Below are 9,313 nucleotides of genomic sequence, written 5' to 3' on the forward strand. Positions count from 1 at the left end.
TTGTATGTCTTGGGTAGGGGGCCCTTTCAGATTACTTTGTCCTGGGCCCAGCAAAAGCTGTCAGCGGCCCTGGTCTACATGACTCTCAATTCATACAATCAGGGATGCTGACAGGGAGGGGACAAATGGCTCCTGGTCCCAGGGAGAATAGGGGCCCAGAATTGGGTCCTCATTACGTGCATTGCATAAGTTGGGTGAGGGGCCCCTTCCTTCACATTACTTTGTCCCGGGCTCCAAGCCAAGCTGTCAGCGGCCCTGCATACAATGAAATGGGGTCCCAATTCTTGCCACCCCGTCCCAAACCTTTTTCCCCCCCTGGGCCCTGGACAACTGCCCAGTTTGCCAGTATGTGGACCTCTACTACAGCAGCATCTGCAAAGAAGCTAGAATGGAAAAAAAGCAGGAGAGTTTGGAGAGACCTCGCTAAATAATGCATATAGTAGAGCCGGCAAATCCCTCTCTAGTCAGTCCAGTCCACCGCTTCAGGTGGAGAGGAGCTGGTCAGCATGGCTGGATTGGCCATGCAGCATACAGGGCATATGCCAAGTGGACTGTTGATGATTTTGGCCTGGTCCTCCCCTTAATGAAGTGGTATCACCACATCAGTCTTTATGCCACTAATAGCGGACCTCTTCAAGTCAGATTTAAGTATTCATTTTGGCTGTTGTGGTAAAAATAGCTTGCGTTAGATTACTAAAATGTTATCACAGGCTTCCTTGTCTCTCTCAATACCTGGCAGACTGCGCTTGGCTGAAAATGCCTGGCCTGATATTTTCTCCCAGTCCAGCCCTGCTGGTCAGCATGCTTGACATGCCTGGGTGTGCTGCCTCTGAAATCGACAAAAACGTCTAAAGTGCATAGCAGCACTCCCCAGTCTAAAACTAGAGCGCAGAGTCTCACGATAGCCCACAGAGATTATATTAGGGCTATCAGATCAAAACTGACATCAGAACTGAAATGATATACTGTATCTGCAAAATAAAAACAATGCAGTGTTGGCCCTGCCGTTGCCAACCGGTAGGGCACTCACCGACCCTGCAGCTGAGCCAGGTTCGATCCCCGGCCTGGGTCCTTTGCCGGCCCTTCCCCGTCTCTCTCCTAATTTGCTTCCTGTTTATGTTCATGTTTATCTTGGTCTCAAGAGAGATGAACAGACCAAGGATATGGATCACTGGAACCATGTCGTGTGATCTGAAGAGACCAAGATAAACAAATATACTTTAGATGGTGTCAAGCATGTGTGGTGGTAAATATTTGAGTTTTACCAAAAAAAGTGTATCCTATCAAAAGCCAAGCATGGTAGTGGGACTGACATGGTTTGGGGATGCATGGATGCTGTCAACATTGGTAATCTGAAATACACCTAAAAGAAACATGCATGTCAACATGCACTGTGACTACTGAAGCAGATCATGATATTCTCCATAGGATTGCATTCAAATCTCACACCAATCTATTTAAGACAGATGCAGACTCAAAATGTAAAAGTTCAATGCAAAGAAAGGTTGAAACGCACACTGATGACCTCCCTTTTCATTTCGTTTCATTTCGAGACGATTCGAGCCAACACAGCCCCTTCTCTACCGGATTTTAATCTGGGGTGTACTCACTTTTGTGAGTACATGTTCAAACATTAATGGCTGTATTTAGTTTTTTTCCGAGTGAACAAGAAATTTAAGCGGTCAAATATGTTGTTAAAGGGTCCCTAATCATTGTGTCAAAGTGAAATTTCTGTAATGCTTTCCTATGAAAAGATATACTCACAAATCTGCCAAACTGTGAGGGGTGTATTCACTTTCGTGATATACTGTAAATGTGTGTGATTGTCGATCACTAAAACTTCAGAGGGTCATATCTCTCCCAAGCCTTCACAGAGAGTTATGTCTTATGCCAACAGTCTCATAACAGACATAGAAGGGAAAACGGAGAAGTGAAAATCTGTTGTCTGTCCAGACATCTAACTTGTTTCTCAGTGGGTTGGGGCCGCGGGGCGTTGCTTTGCCCCACAGCTTCACTTGCTCTACACAATTTGGCCCTTGGAGAAAAATAACTGGAGACCACTGCTGTAAGACAAGGCAAGTTTATTTGTACAGTTTCATACACAGGCAGTTCAATGTGCTTCACCAAAATAAAAAGATAAAACACAGCAAATGAAATAAGAGAACAAAATGTAAAGTGCACATTGTTTAAGGCAAATAAAGAGAGAGTTGTTAAGGTGTTAACGTTTTTCATTTAAAAAAATTAAAAAAGATTTCTTAGGCATAGGCTCTGCGCAAAGGGTTTTAAGTGCTGCATGCACAGCACCCCCTACAACGCTGCTGTGCCCTTTGAAGACGTAACAGTGAAGCCTGTGGTGGCACCAACTTTCTCCCTCAGCATGCCCACAACAAACACAATGCAAACAAAGAGACATTTGTTAAGGTGTTACTTGCCAAATCTTCTATGCACATACACATCAGTGAACATTGCACAGCTTAATTGTCTGTAGCCTCTTTGCTCAGGTGGGCCCGTTCACTGTTTGCAGAAAAGTCCTCAGCTACATCCAGTGGTGAAAGTGGGCAGGTGCGCAGCACTGGTATAAAATGTACAGCTGGTGCGCAGTAGGCTACCGGCAAGATAATAGGTTTTAATGCTGCCCAAAAACCCACACTTGACAAAAGCAAGGTCAGCTGTTTCAGTAGACAGAACACATACAGCCACTCGATACCATTTGAGACAAGCGTCCTCCTATGAAGAAACACCCAAAGTAGTCATGCAGCGATATAGATAGCATATTAATTTGCACATGTTTATTTTGTTTGTTTGTTGTTTGTTTGCAGGTGGTGGTGGGGGGTAGCACCAGTAAGAAGCAAAACTTTCACCCCTGACTACATCATATCAACATTGCTATGACACTGCAGAGAGACTTACATGTAAGTAAAAGATTAAGACATAGCCATTACAATTTTGGTGACAGTAGGGTTATAGTAACATAGGCTCAGCGCAAAAGGTTTTAAGTGCTGCAAGCACAGCACACCCCTACAGTACAACGCTGCTGTGCCCTTTGAAGACGTAACAGTGAAGGCTGTGGTGGCACCAACTTTCTCCCTCAGCATGCCCACAACAAACACAATGCAAAACACACCAGCAGAGGCAGAGCACTGTACTCCTACACACAAGCGCAATCCCACTTCCAGTATTACTGTGTGCTCTATCAAGATCACACATGCAGAAAAGGTTCACACGGGAAACAAAAAAAAAAACAATTATATCAGCACTGCAGGGCTGGACTGGTCATCTGGCATAGCGGGCATTTCCCGGTGGGCCCACACCCTCATGGGCCCCTATTTTCAGAAATATAGTATATGGGTGTGTATATATATATATATATATATATATATATATATATATATATATATATATATATAAACATTTCCGAAAATAGGGGCCCAAATAGGGGCTGTGTGTGGCCCACCGGTGAGTTTTTCTGCTGCGCCACTAATTATGAGGGGCCCCTTTAAAGGGACACTGTGTGAGATTTTTAGTTGTTTATTTCCAGAATTCATGCTGCCCATTCACTAATGTTACCTTTTTCATGAATACTTACCACCACCATCAAATTCTAAGTATTAATTATGACTGGGAAAATTGCATTTTTCATACATGAAAAGGGGGATCTTCTCCATGGTCCGCATCTTTGAATTTCCAGAAATAGACATTTTTAGCAGCAAAAGTGACTTGGATCATACTAGAAAATATTAGTTAATTACTTAGTAAACTTTCATGTAAAGATCAAATTTGGCAATAGGCAGCCCAGTTTCAATGAGCAGCATAGTTGCAGTACCTTTTTTGACCATTTCCTGCACAGTGTCTCTTTAAGCCAAAACTGTCCGGGCCTTGTTTCTCCCCCAGTCCAGTCCTGGAGCACTGTATGCTGTAGAAGAGAATGTAATATAAGTGCAATTATACAGCCCTTATTCACACATGCATTATGAGTGTGAACACAAACACACAGGTGCACACACACATGCGCATGCGCACACACACACACATGCACACACACACACACACACACGCACATGTGGATGCACACACGCACACACGCGCGCACACACACGCACACGCACGCACACACACACACACACACACACACACACACACACACACACACACACACACGCACATGTGGATGCACACACGCACACACACACACACATGAACATGAACACAGACAAGCAAACACAGACAAACAAACAAACATATACACATGAACACACAAACACACACACATGAACACACAAACACACACACATGAGGACACACACACCAACATGGATGCACACAAACGCACACACACAAGCACATGCACACACACAAACACACGTACACACACACACACGCACACCAACACACGCACACACATGCACAAACACACATACACACACACATTATGCGCACACACTCACACACATACCATGCATACACACGCACACACAAACACACACGCACACATTCCACCCACACATGCTCACATGTTGGCACGTGAGGCCGGTGAAGCAGCAGCAGCAGAAGCAGCAGCAGCAGCAGCGACTACAACACGCGTGCTGCTGACAAATTGAGGGTATGAATTTTTAACAGTAGCCATCTGTGTATAGCGCTGCCACGGCACGCACTGCACTCGCCTACTGTAGCCTCTTCCACTGTTTGGCTAACAGCACACATCAGAACAGCACCACTAAACACTAGTCTGGGAAGTGGAACAAGCCACACATTTTTTTTAACCTATTTTTTTCTATCTCTTGTTCTCCGCCTGTTAATCCTCTTTTTGCTGGAATTTCCTGCACTAATATTTGATTAGATATTTGTGAGGAAATTATGCCACAATGATAGGCATCATGCCTTTACTGCCTGTCAACACTTGTTTTGCCATGTTAATCCCTTAGCGCAGAGCCTATGTTATAACCAGGGGCGTAGGCAGAAATAATAAAACAGGTGGGCCTAGAAAAAATCGGACGGGCCCAACCCGAAAGCGTGTAGGTAGATATTATAACATTGTGCTCAAAAATGATACTTTGAAATTGGAATCATAGAAATCACAGAAGATGAACCAGACTTTTGACAAAATGATTAATAATCGCACAGTGCTATGCCATTAATTATAGTTCAATGAGGCAACAGTTGACTGTCAAGTGTGAATGGGGTGGGCCTGGATGTCAAGTGGGTGGGCCCAGGCCCACCCCTGACTATGACTATGGTTATAACCTTATTGTCTACTCCTATAACCTCATTGTCTCCAAAATGGTAATGACTAAGTTTTAATCGGTTAAGTGTAGTCTTTGCATTGTCATAGCAATGTTGTTATGATGTAGTTGAATGTTTTCAGCAAAGAGTAAATTGGCCCGTCGACGGAGTAGCAGTAAGAGGGCACTTATCGGATAGAAACTCACTATCTTACTGTCATATCTAATTGTGTTAATCCTCCCCCTTCCTTCCTCCTAAAAAATACCACACCAGATCTAGAGAAATTTGACTTTTTTTCCTTCCGCTTCACAGTCCTTTCATTGATTAACACATGAGATTGTGAAAGTTTACTGGATTTAAAAATAGCCTACTTTTAAAAAAATGTGTCCTTTTTCCAGTGCAAAGTTTTAATATTTGGTAAAGGTTTTCCACAAGTTAATGTCAAGAAAATTAACCTTTTGAAAATCTGCAGCCTACATCCCACGCTTTGAAAGTTTTTTTATTTTATTTTATTTTATTTGTGTCATCACTCATTCAGCCAATTAAGTCAGATTTTTCTGTGGCAACTTTGTTTAGCAATGTTCCTGTGAGATTGCTGGTCCAGCTACAAGTGGCGTTTTCAGTCCATAGACTGGGGGAAGCATTTGTGAGCAATGTTCCTGTGAGGTCGCTGGTCCAGCTAGTCTTACAAATGGTGATTTTAGTCATGAACGGCGTGACGTTTTCCATGTGCGTTACGCCCATATGTGGGGGAAAACAACCCATGCAAGTCAATTGGTGATGTTGGGGTTTAATAAACGAAAGATACGGACCTGTAGATTCACGCGCAACATGCCGAAAACGTGTTGTGTTGCCGGCTGTTCAAAAAATATAGCCAAACTGCCGTGGCTGAAGCATGGAATGTGTTCATTTAGGCTAGCCGGTGTAGCATGTAAGTCAATGAGACATTTGGTTTGCTTTCACCCATAAAGGGGTGTAACGCAAATTTAAGAGCAAAGTACCCGGATGGCCGTTCATGAGTATAGACTAGGGGAGCATTTGAGAGAGTCTTCCCCTGCCTGTTAATGACTCATTTAGACATGAGATGATTCGTTAACCCTCTGAGGTCTAAGGCCTTTCAGAGGCTTTTAGGCTGCTTGCACCACCCTGACATTTTCAAGTATTTTCATTTCATATATATATATATATATATATATATATATATATATATATATATATATATATATATATATATATATATATATATATATATATATATATATATATATATGGAATCTGGAAGATCTGAGGTTTCTAATGGTGTGACTTATATGTTTCAATGACAAAAACTCACAGAGTTACAGATTTGTTTTTGGAGACACATTGCCCTCTGAAGGGCACTCGGACCTCAGAGGGTTAACTAACTTGAAAATGTTGTCTTGTTGATCTGAAGACGAATATGCCCTCAGGGGAAATTGCCATTCACCATAGTCCCTAGAGTTGAATAAATGTGAATCAAATGCATTTTCTTGCTATGCTATAAGCATGGGAAATGACGCTTACTAGGATGACTTTCACTACACTACATACTACTCCAGTTGCAGCACACAACATTTGAGCATCGTATATGGTATGGAAAAGAGGCCAAACAACATCAGTCCCCAAAATTAACACTTGACAGTGCTACAGCATAAGTTCCAGTGATATCTCCCCACTGATTAAAAAAACAATATTTACACAGATTAATTGTCTGTAGCCTCTTTGCTCAGGTGAGCCCGTTCACTGCTCGCTGAAAAGACTCTGCTACATACATCCAGTGCTTCACAAGTACTTTTTGGAAATGGACAAGGGATTATATATGCAAGCTACAACAGCATCCGCCTCTGGTGTGGGTTTTTAGTTCCTTACAGATTCCTGAAGGCCTCTGCTGCTTCCTGAAGAAAACAGAAGTGTCAAACAACGTTTAGGATCAGTGGGAGCACTAGCTGACTAAAAAAAAACAGAAGTGGTGAGAAATGTCTAGCAAATATGGAAACGGTTCAGAATATAGCTGACCTGGATAACTGATGCAGGATTTTTTGTTCTCCTTTCTTGGCATCCTGGTTTGGTTAGCTGCTAGCTTTACATACGTCACATAATGCAAACAATGACACCAAGACTTCCCCACAAACAATCACAGGATAGGCCTACTTCTCCTAAACCTACCCCTGGGTTAACAAACATTGCATGCTATTGTTCAACCCATTTTAATACGTTGTTTGACCTTTGAATTGGCGCCTAGAGCGACATACTGTATACGCTGCATTCAGGCTCTTGAGACTTGAGGTTTTTTTTTTTTTAATGAAAATGTGGGTATGTTAGAGCTGAATGTACACATTAAAATGCAAAATGAGGGTCCTAGCTTCTAAATGCAACTTATTTCATGTTTTTATCTGTTTCAGGGGCTTAGATATTTAGGTTTATAGGTAGAGGACATCTTTTCCCAAAAAGGGCTTTAGCATTCAGCGGGCATTTTTTGCAGGTGCCTTAGGCTAAAATGGGTTAATTCAATGTTGGGCCATAACTGTAATGTCATTCGTCTGACTCGTCTATAATAATGATATTGAGTGTCTGTCACGGTCTGCCACTTTTCACTTCATCAATATACTGTAGCCTACACTAATTTGATGACGTGGCTGATTGAGAATCTAAAAAATCTCCATTACCATTCCAATAATCAACTAATGCCTCTTTTCCACTGCCGGTTTTCTGGTAGGCCTACAGCTTGACACAGCACAACACGGCCGCCACTTTTCGCTTTACGATTGAGCTGTGTCGTGCCTATTCGAAAAGCAAAAAGGGGCGGCCGAGTCAGGCTTTGTCTAGCTGTTGGCCAAACAGAAAACTGGCAGTGGAAAAGAGGCATTAGTTCATTTGCAGTGGTTCTCTGAACTACATGGTTAAAAAAGGGCTCTGTGCTTGGAAAGTAAGTCACTTCATCAATATACTGTACATGTATTTGTTGCATGCAACAGCAGAGAGGAAGACACTGATGTGGCTGATTGAGAATCTAAAAAAATCTCCATTACCATTCCAATAATCAAATAAGTTCATCTGCAGTGGTTCTCTGAACTAAATGGTTAAAAAGTGGCTCTGTGCTTGGCAATAGCATGCATGAAAGGAAGTCACTTCATAAATATACTGTATGCATTTGTTGCATGCAACAGCAGAGACACTGACGTGGCTGATTGAGAATCTAAAAAAAAAAATCTCCATTACCATTCCAATAATCAAACACAGTCATTTGCAGTGCTTCTCTGAACTATATGGTTAAAAAGCTGCTCTGTGCTTGGAAACAGCATGCATGAAAGCAAGTGGGCGTGCATATAAACCCACTGGTATACGACAGCGCCTCCACACATGAAAGTTGTGTGTGGTTTTTGAGGTGTTGTTTGCTTCTGAGCTATCAGCTGTGAGGCATCATGAACAGGAAGAAGGCAAGAGACCAAGACCTTACAGTGTTTTTTCAATATCTATAACTTCCCACTTGCCTTTAGGCTGCACTGCACTACAATCACATCGTACCAGCACCAGCAGTAGCAGCAGCAGCAGCGGTAGGTTGAATAGTAATAAGTAATAGTAGAGATAGTAATAGTAGTAAGAATAATTTGTATATCTACTCTTTCAAAAAATATTTTTTTAATTATTTGAATTATTTTGAATTATTTTTATTTATTTATTTTTTGCCTCAATCAACAGGGGATGCGCAATTTCGTTGCACTTGTTACACTGACAAATAAAATATATTCTATTCTATTCTATTCTATTCTATTCTATTCTATTCTATTATATTCTATTCTAGGTCCTCGCCTTGACCACCACCAGCAGCAGCAGCAGCAGCAGCAGCAGTAGGTCTGTGCCTTGACAACATTGTACCACCACCACCAGCAGTAGTAGCATCAGTAGGTCCTTGCCTTGACAACCATCGCACCACCAGCAGCACCAGCACCAGCAGCAGCAGCAGCAGCAGCAGGAGCAGAAGGTCCTTGCCTTGACAACCATACAGCAGCTGCAGCATCAGCAGGTCCTTGCCTCGACAACATTGTACCACCACCAGCAGCAGCAGCAGCATCAG

The sequence above is a fragment of the Engraulis encrasicolus genome, chromosome 3, assembly GCF_034702125.1.
Source record: "Engraulis encrasicolus isolate BLACKSEA-1 chromosome 3, IST_EnEncr_1.0, whole genome shotgun sequence".
NCBI lineage: Eukaryota > Metazoa > Chordata > Actinopteri > Clupeiformes > Engraulidae > Engraulis > Engraulis encrasicolus.